Here is a 10,356-nt window from a genome sequence, read left to right on the forward strand (position 1 = left end):
AGTCTGTGACAACTCATTTCTTTACAGAATTCCTTCAGTGCTTTATACCTGTTCCACTCAATTGATGATCATTCTTTCATTCATTTATTCAAGGGAATTTATTGGGTTTACCATTCATAAGGCATTATGCTAAGTGCTGAGAAAAATACCAAACACTTCAGTTTTTGTTTTATTGCTTTTTAATCAGGTCCACTTTCTAGAAGATGGACTTAAAAGGCCAAATGAGACTTTTTGTGGACATGATCAATGTGCGAATTTGTTTTGTATGACTAAGCATTTTTGGTATGAGCATTTTCTTTTTCTTAAATAGGAGATAAAGAAAAAAAATTCTTGTAAAAAAAATTAATAACAAGAGGTTGGACTTGAAAAAGATCCTTAACTCAAAGGACTCTGGTAGACAAGTATAGTGAAATGGATTTGACATTAGAAAATCTGGGTTTGAGTTCTGGCTCTGATCCTTCTTAGCTAGGTGTTGTGGGTAAGTCATGTCAGCTCGCTGAGCTTCAGGTCACTCCTACGTGAAATGAGATAATAGTGTTTACTCTTATTATCTCAAGGGGGTGGGGTGAGGGAAACACTTCGAAGTCTTAAGGTTCAATAGAATTAGCTGTTGTTAGCATTGTCATTGGAAGGAAATAGATCTTGCCTTCCTAGCAATATTTTAGTTCTTTAAGGGTAACTATGGCATTTTATGTTTTGTTGTATACCTAGGACAACTTTTTAACTGAACTACCAATAAGCTGAACTTGATTCTAACCATTGGTTCAGGGCTTGAAAGTAATGGGGAAACTTGGAAGAAAATTATTCCATAGATGGGGAGCCTGAGGCTTTGAGGCCACATTGGTCCTCTAAGTCCTCAAGTGCAGTCCTTTGAATCCAATTCACAGAACAAATCCATGTGGCCTTGAAGCTGCAGGGTCCCCCCCCCTCTCCCTCCAAAGCTGTTTTTAGAGTTCATCATCCTAAGAAAACGCTGAAAAGAGACATACCCAGAACTTTTCATTCAAGTCGGCATTCCTTGAGTGCCAGATCTGTACAGAGAGCTGGCCTAGGTGCTGAAGATACAGTGATAAAAATGAAGTACTCCTTACTCTCAAGAAGCTTACATTCTACTGAAGGATACAACATGTATGCAGAGAAGTAAATACAAAGTTACTTGAGAACGGAGAGCACCAATGATTGGGGGTGGGAATAATTGTAAGAAAACAGATTTTAAACTGCTCCCCCCCTCAAAAAAAACAGTTGTGGTGCTATGGTCAGAATCTGTCGATGGTTATAATGTTTCCAGGGATTAGGAGTTTCCACAATCAAAATGCTTTGATCATCAATGGTCACAACAAGAAAGAATTCAATAAGCATGCTTCAGAAAAGAAAGGGGTAATCAGCTAAAGAAACCTGTGAGGCTGCATAAGGAGCAGACATTTAAAAGGTCATGTACCAAAGGTGAAAAAGAAACACCTAACCAAAGACCAACAATACAAAATAACTCAAGCTTATGGTTATAGCATCAAGAAGACTAATTGTATGGTTGGGCTGAGGATTATTGTGGACACATGCATTCGTGTTATCATTATACATCATTATACATGTTGTTCTTCTGGTTCTGCTCACTTCACTCAGTATCAGTTCATACAACTCTTCCCATGTTTTTCTAAGTCTCTATTTTCAACATAGTTATTATATGATAATAATAGCTAGCATTTATATAGCATTTCAAGGTTTACCAACACTTTACAAATATTATCTCATTTTATCCTCACAATAACCCTGGGAGGTGGGTACTATAATTATCTCAATTTTATAGATAAAGAAATGGAAGTACAGAGAAGTTAAATGATTTGCCCACAGCTGGGCAAATCTGGATTCAGACTCATGACTTCCTGACTACAGTTGTTGTTGTTGTATGGTCATTTCAGTTGTGTCCAACTCTTTGTGGCCCCATTTTAGGTTTTCTTGACAAAGATATTAGAGTAGTTTGCCATTTCCTTCTTGATTTTAATACTCTAATTATAATACTTTTATCCATTCTACCATCACAGTTTGTAAAATCCTTTCTCAGTCAATGGATACCTACTTTGTTTCATATTCTTTGTCACTATTTAAAAAGTGCTGCTATGAATATTTCTGTTTTGGGGCCCCTCAAGATATATGTTAAATAGTAGTATGGTTCAGTCAGAGGGTATGAAGAGTTCAGTGACTTTTTTCGCATGATTTCAAATGGTTTTCCAAAATAGTTGGAACAATTTGCAGCTGCACCAACAGTGTATTAGTATGTCTATCTTCCTGTAGCCCCTCCAATATTAGCTATAGCCATCTTTTATAGCATTATGAATTTGCTAAGTATGAGGTGAAACATCAGAGTTGTTTCAGTTTTCGTTATTCTTATTACTATGGAGATGGGGTATTTTTCCTAAATGGTTGTTGACAGTTTTCAGTTCCCCTCAATACAGGCAACTGCTTCCTCAAAACCACGTGTTTGAGCTTGCTACATTTTATCACACTTGATAAAGAAAAGAGAGCCAAGATCAGGGAGAGGGATGCAGGTTACAAACATCTGGGCCCAAAAGATAGAATACAGTTGCCTCTCAAAGACTTGGCCTCAAAGGGAGACAATTACAGCATGAATGACCATGGAGAACAGGAGCGCTGCTGTTCTTCTTGAATCTGCCAGTGATTCTGAATGGGCTCAGTAGACTGTGTGAAAACAAAAATGATAGGGTAGGTCAATATGACTGGCGAGACTAGCAGCTGAACACTGGGAGTATCCTTAGGAAAGCAGTTGCTTAGAAACATATATAAATCTCTTTTTTAAAACTGTTGTTTAAATATCTTTGCTTTTCAAAATTGATACCTTAGAACAGACATTAAGCAACTAATGAATAAAAAGTGGAAAAATAAATAGGTGATAAATGGTATTTAGGCAGATAAATAAATGGATAGATAGCTAGAGGAAAAGAAAGAATGAAAAAAAGAAAGGAAGAGAGAGAGGAAGGAAGGAAGGAAGGAAGGAAGGAAGGAAGGAAGGAAGGAAGGAAGGAAGGAAGGAAGGAAGGAAGGAAAGAAGGATGGAAGGAAGGAAGGATGGAAGGAAGGAAGGAAGGAAAGAAGGATGGAAGGAAGGAAAAAGAGAAATAAAGCTAGGAAGAAGGAAAAGAAAGAGAGAGAAAGGAAGGAGGAAGAAAAAGGAAAAAAGAGAAAGAAAGAAGCAAAGAAACAAATTAACAAATAACTTGGTAAGTGAATGAGTAAATTAAAAATGAATATATAGATGAGCAAATGAATAAATAAATTAATGAGTAAATAAATAATAAAATCACTTATCTGCTTAGCATCTCTGTGTTCCACTGACAATTCTGACCAAGGAAGAGAAAACTTATGAGGGAGCAAAAGGCAACAGGAATTGTCAAGGGAATCTTAATGGAATACTGCCTTATTATGTCTACTCCACATAAAGTAGTAGGTTTATCAATCATATTAGTAATGACAATTACTAATTACTAATGACAATTGTGTTTATGTAGCACTTATGTAGCACTTCCAGTTTTGCAAAGTACTTCACATGCATTATCTGGTTGGGTCTTCCCAATAATCCTTTGAGGGAATTGAAGCTACTTATCCTCATTTTACTGATAAGAAAACTGAAGCTAATATAAGATTAAGTGATATCAAAAGTCACAAGGCTAGTAAGGTCTAGAGAGCTTGATTCACCCCAGGTGACACAGGTAGGAAAAAAGTTTGAACCATAGCAGAGCCATTTCTCTAGGAAAAAAATAGAGAAGTACAGCTGCCTGCCCCAGCACGGTATCCCTTCCATCCACATATTTCTGAATGCTCAGGTGCAGGAGTTGCTGTCTCTCAGGATATATAGATTATTTTTATACATAATGCATCAGTTTCTGTTTTGTGGCAGCCTCTAATTAAGTTAGTTTCAAAAGTGTAATCATATCCCTCTCTGAGAAGGAGTCAAAGTCAGGATAGTTTCTCTCTCTCTCTCTCTCTCTCTCTCTCTCTCTCTCTCTCTCTCTCTCTCTCTCTCTCTTCCCCTTGTCCCCACTTTCTGTCCCTGTGTGTCTGAAAGTAAAGTGCCCACTCAGAGGCAGTAGATGAACTTCTACAAGCCATATATCATTTACTACCCATTCCCAGGCAGCCTTAGAAGCATTCACCCTACCACAAGAAGAGCATGGGAGTCAGGAGAGTTGGATTTGAATCCAAGATCCAACACTTTTCAGCTATGTGGTCTCAGAAAGTCACTTCACCTCAATTTCTTTTCATCTATATAATGGGCATAATAATACCTGGGCTTCCTACTTTGTAGGGGTATTGGAAGGAAAGTACTCTGTGAACCTAAAAGGACTTGGGGGGTGTCATTGCTATTAATAGATGGGCCCCTCACTTCCCAAAAAGTTTCATCTCTAGGATACACTGCATTCCCATAAGAAAATGTTCTCCATTTCACATTCCCATTGGTTAAAGCTTTTCGTTTGGTTTTCTCTCCTATGAGGATGCACTGAGCAGCGTGCCTTCCTCTAGCTCTGTCTATCATATAGCAATGCTCTTTTGCTTTGGGGTGTGCAGGAGGAGGAGATGTGTGGAATTTTTGCATAAATCTTGTAGAAATCCAAATAGTTATTTTTGAATGATTTCCCAGAGGGTAGGGAGAGGACATGACAACTCAAAGTAGATACTAAATATTTCAGAGTGAAGGAGCAGTGTTCTATTTGCTGGGGGAGCCTTAACTAAGAAATTTGTATCCTCAGGGAAAACAGCACTAAAAGTGACCACCCCCTCTCCATTGGAAGAGGCCATAAATATTGCCCTGCAGGTAGGGGACAGAGATTCTGAGGTACTGATATGAGGCTACTTCTGGAGAGCACATAGGAAGGAGTTATGAACAGGATGGGACAAGAAATGAGATCACCCCAGTCTGTCAGAGGGCTGGTTGTCCTTCGTCTTCGAAGAGGACCAAAATGACATCACCATGATAAAGTGAAATTTCAGTGTGTCTGACTGTGGATCAGACCAATACAAGCTCAGAATGCTCTACCACAGGTTAGGCACAGATAGTACATGTGAATATTTGGGGTGGATATCCCAAATTTGTGCATCCTGATTTTACTTTGTGATGTCTCAATTCTGCTTTGCTCATAGGGCACATCATCCTTTCTGAAGTGGGCACGCCATGTTGAGCAGTCCTGTGCCAGTGTCTCCCATGTTACACAGTCAAATCCAAAGTTCTTGAGAGAGACCTTGAGAGTGTCCTTGTATTGTCGTTTCTTCTGGTCACCACGTGATCACCTGCCCCATGCAAGTTCTTCATAAAATAGTCTTTTTGGCAAGTGCACATTTTGCATTTGAACAACATGATCAGCCCATCAAAGTTGCACTCTCTGAAGCACAGTTTGAATACTTGGCAGTTCAGCATGAGTTAGGACTTCAGTATCTGGTGCCTTATCCTGCCAAGTGATCCTCAGAATCTTTCTAAAACAGTTCAAATGGAAGTGATTCAGTTTCCTGGCATGGTGCTGGTAGACTGTCCATGTTTCACAAGCATATAGCAATGAGGTCAGCACAATGGCTCTGTAGACCTTCAGTTTGGTAGTCAGACTAATACCTCTTCACCCCCAAACTTTCCTTCAGAGCCTCCCAAACACTGAGCTAGCTCTGGCAATGCGTGTATCAACCTCATTGTCAATGTGTACATTCCTGAAAAGTACACTACCAAGATAAGTGAACTTATCCACAACATTCAAAATTTCTCCATTTGTTGTAAGTGATGGTTCCACATATAGGTATTGTGGTGGTGACTGATAGCTGAACTTCCAACTGAAGAAGAGGTTGTGAGGGCCATTGGGCTTCTTTCATATGGCAAAGCACCTGGTGCTGATTCTATTCCAGCTGAGATTTACAAGTTAGAGGGAATATTGCTCATACCAAAGCTGACTGAAATCTTCCAGGTTATATGGCAAAAGGAGGTTATACCCCAGCCGTTCAAAGAGGCCTCTATTATCCATCTCTATAAGGGTAAAGAGAATAGATTGTCCTGCGACAATCACAGGGGAATCTCTTAGTCACTGCTGGCAAAATTCTTGCTAGAGTCCTCTTTAATAGGCTGATCTTTCACCTGGAAGATGGTTGTATACCTGAGAGCCAGTGTAGCTTCTGTCAGAGGGCTACAAGCACTGTCAGTGCCCATTAAAATCAATACCCTAAGGTAAAGTTTCGGTTGCCCTACCCTAGTTAAGATTGCTTACTAGACACTTGAGACATTTGTGGATATTTATCTCCAGAGTAAAATCTCCTTACCCATATTGTTCCTTCCCTCCCCCACCCCCACCCCTTCCAAAGCCTACAGGGTCCAGCCCAAGTTCCATCTCTCTGGTGAAGCTTTCCCAGACCATCCCAGTCTGTGATAACTCATTCCTTTCTAGAATTCCTTCAGTACTTTATACTTGTACCACTCAACTGATGATCATTTTTTCATTCATTTATTTAAGGGAATTTATTGTGTTTACCATTCATAAGGCACAATACTAAGTGCTGAGAAAAATACCAAACACTTCAGTTTTTGTTTTATTGTTTTTCAATCAGGTCTACCTCCTAGCAGATGGACTTAAAAGGCAGAATGAGACATTTTGTGGAATGGTCAATGTGTGAAATTGTTTTATGTGACTAAGCATTTTTGGTATGAGCATTTTTTTTGTTACTACCCAATGGGAAAGTAGGAAAGAAAATTTAATGCTTGTAAAAAAAATAATAAAAATAAAATGATTAACTTGAACAAAAAGATCCCTACCTCAAAGGACTCTAGCAGACTTGTGTAGTGAAATGGATTTAACAATAGAAAATTTGAATTTGAGTTCTGCCTCTAATACTTCTCAGCTATGTGTCTGTGGGTAAGTTATGTCAACTCACTACGCTTCAGGTCCCTCCTGGATGAAATGGGCTGACCCAAGGATGATGGGGTGAGGGAAACATTTCTAAGTCTTTGAGCTCAAGAGAACTGGCATTTTTGTCATTGCCATTGTTGCCATTGCCATTGATGGAAACAGGTCTTGCCTTCCCAGCTATATTTTAGTTCCTTAAGGATAAATGGAATTTTATGCTTTTTTTATGCCTATGGCAACTTTTTAACTAAACTACAATAAGCGTTGAGCTACATCAAGGTGGAAGTGTATCCAGGATCAGGGAAGTGAAAGGTCTACTATAAGTTGACCAGGTCTGACCACTCCAAGAGTATGGTGCTCAGCTCTTGGCATCACCATTGGGGAAGCACGTTGATAAGTAGGGAAGCAACCTGGATGGTAAAGGGCCTTGAGTCCATTGCATTGGAAGATTGATTGAAAGAACAAGTGATATTTAGCCTTAATAAAAGAAGACTCAGAGGAGATATCAAAACTCTCTTCAAGTATTTGGAGGGCTGCTCTGCTTATCTCTAAGGAACAAAATTGTCAAGAAGCAAATTTAGAATTGATTTCAGGAAAATCTTCCCAATAATTAGAGCTCTGCAGTGCTGAGATGCCCTGGGGGGTGGTCAAATTTTCCTCATTGGAGATCTTCACATAGAGGCTGGATGACCACTTCTTAAGTGCGAAAAGTTTATCATTCATGCACTGGTTGGATTAGAAAGTCTCTGGTGTCCCTTCTGACTCTGGCCTTCTGTGATTCTTTAAGTTCTTAAGAAAACACTTGTTTAATGTTATCAAGATCAAGAGGTAAAATCCCAATGGTTTGGAGTAGCACTTTAAAAACTGTCTTGCTCTGCATCTGCCTTCACTGTCCACCATTTCTTTGTAAAGATATCCTCAGGGGAGTGGTATTGAAGTTCTCTGGCCTTGGTCTGCAGCATGCTATAGAATGTCAACTTGACTCTTTTCTCTTTAGTCTTACTTTCCCCTTCCAGGGTCTCTCTTTGGGCATCAAACCCCATCCAGCAGCTCATGTTTATTAATGGACACTCACCTTCTAGACTCACAAAGTTTCTTCACATGTACTGATGAATTCTTTCTTGGTGGCTCCATCAGAATCATATATATATGTTTTAAAGCATCTACATTGTACTGGAGGGCTCTGTTGAGATTTCTAGTATCTCATTACATCAGAAGAGCTTTTGTTTCTTCAAGGTAAAAAAAAAAAAAAAAACAAACAGAAACCCACATATTACTGCCCTCTCTATTCTGCTGTCACAATACCAGCAGTGGGCGAGTCACTGTGCTGAGGAAACAATGGTAGCATGGATCGCTTCCCATGAAAATGTGGTACCTAATTATTGTTTTGAGGGCCAATAATGAGTGGTGCCTGTAGGTGACTGAACATACTCTGGGCCAGAGCGCCAGAGGAGAAAGAACGAGTGAGTCTATTTAATGACATTGTTTGTGGGAGCTTTCAGGAGGCAACCTCCCTAGAAATCCCACCCCACCCACAACTCATTCTCATGGGACTAAACAATGGTCTGAGGATGACGCTAACATGGTAGTGGGGGCTAAGCCATTCACAAAGTCTAGACAGAGTTTGCTATGGATCAGCTCTCATTCAACTCAGCAGTGAACCAGAACAGAAAACCTTCATGGCATTTACGTGTCTTCTTCAGAAGGAAAATCTTAGCAAATAAAACATTTAAGCAAAAGAAACTCTTATTGTGAAGTGGGATCAATATGAATTCCAAGTCTCCCAGGAAGACCATACACACATTATTTTGTGTTACTCACTAGCTTTGATGTTTCTCTTGGGATTTAGATCCAAAAGATCATAGGAAGGCATCTTAGAGGTCATCTATTCCAGCTTCCTTATTTATCAAGAAGGAAACTGAGACCCAGAGTAGCTAAGTAATTTCTTCAAGATCAGACAGATAGTAAATGTCAGAGGCAGGGTTTGAACACAAATCCACTGACTCCAAAATAAATTCACATTCTACTGCACCATACTACCTCCCAGATTAAAGGATAAAAGTCAAAGTCACTCTGGAATGGTCAAAGAAAATTGCATTTAGAGTGAAACAGCCTGGGTGTAAATCTTTGGGCAAGATGTTTCCCTTTTCTAGGACTCAACTTCATCAGTCAAATCCAGGGGATTAGACTAGATCATCATTAAGGTCCCTTCCCTCAATCAGTCTAGAGATCTTAGCAACAAGAGTGACATTATTAAAGTATAAATCTAACCATGTCATTTCCCCACTCAAAAATCTTCAATGGCTCCTGATTTCCTCCAAAGTAAAATTCAAATTCTGCAGACTGGCATTCATCTGACAAAATCTGAGACCCACATCTACCTTTTCCATCTAATTTCACATTATTCAGTTTGGAGGTATTCTTCATTCCAAGCCAGCTGATCCACTTATTCTCCTTTCTTATGCTCTCATTACGTCTTTCTCCTCCATCCCTTTGCATTGATAGCCCACCACATATATGGTGTTCCTTCCTCTTCTCCACATGGCACAATCTCCAACTTCCTTCAAAGCAAAACTTGGGTACCACTTTTTACATGATTCCTTTTCCTATTGCCAAAGTTGTTGGCTCTCCCTACCCCTTGAAATTATTCTGTATTTACTTATCCATATACATGTTGTATCCTCTCAATAGCACATCGGCTCTTAGAGGGTAAGAACTCTTCAACACAGTGCCTTATGCAAATGTGTCACTTAATAAATGATTATTGGATTGAACTGGAATGAAATGATCTATCTTAGCTACCCTCCCAAATTTCCCTACTCCCAAATAATTAGATCATGGAAGGTCATTTAAATGACATTAAAATGACCCTTTAATACTTTAGAGTGACCATGCCTCACCCTAAATATGGACACTTGTCCAAAAGTACATCTTTTTAAATTAGACTAATGTTCAAAATGGCCTATGAAAAAGAAATGTTTCAAAAAAGAAATATAAATTCACATTCATATTGGTGTGAATATTGTTCCATGGAGCTGCTGGGTTGTCTTCAGGATAATTTTTTTTAATATGGATATGTTATGTCATGAACATCAGAAACTCTGAATGGAGCTCTACTGATTCAAATCAGCAACTTGGCTACAATTTACAGTCTTAGAGAATTATATGAAGGCTCTGAGTAGTTAAGTGCCTTTCCCAGAGTCACATAACCAGTGTGTGCCAGAGGTTGGATTGTGAACCCAGGGCTTCATGACTTCGACATTAGATTTCTACCAAACAATTTTGTAGCAATCTCACTCTAGGATGACCCAAATAAAATGACTGAAAAGAAAGAATCAATCCCATGATTCATCTTCACCTGATAAGAGATAATGCCATTTTTTCCATTGAATTGATATTAAACCTAGATTTTCAATGGTTAAATCAACAGATTTTGACTTCTGGCAAGTCCTTTCAAGATAGAAATGTT

General features: G+C 39.0%; 1 long non-coding RNA gene across 1 annotated transcript; it reads right to left on the bottom strand.

Annotated features, from left to right (window-relative positions):
- Nucleotides 1–2,525: 2,525 nt before the first annotated feature.
- LOC140511708 (uncharacterized) lies at nucleotides 2,526–8,136 on the bottom strand. The gene is made up of 2 exons (XR_011969646.1): nucleotides 7,963–8,136; nucleotides 2,526–2,694 (listed from the first exon to the last, which is right to left on the bottom strand). It is a non-coding gene; the product is annotated as an uncharacterized lncRNA (long non-coding RNA).
- Between the last annotated feature and the right edge of the window lie 2,220 nt (nucleotides 8,137–10,356).

The sequence above is a fragment of the Notamacropus eugenii genome, chromosome 6 (assembly GCF_028372415.1).
Source record: "Notamacropus eugenii isolate mMacEug1 chromosome 6, mMacEug1.pri_v2, whole genome shotgun sequence".
NCBI classification, from domain to species: Eukaryota; Metazoa; Chordata; class Mammalia; order Diprotodontia; family Macropodidae; genus Notamacropus; species Notamacropus eugenii.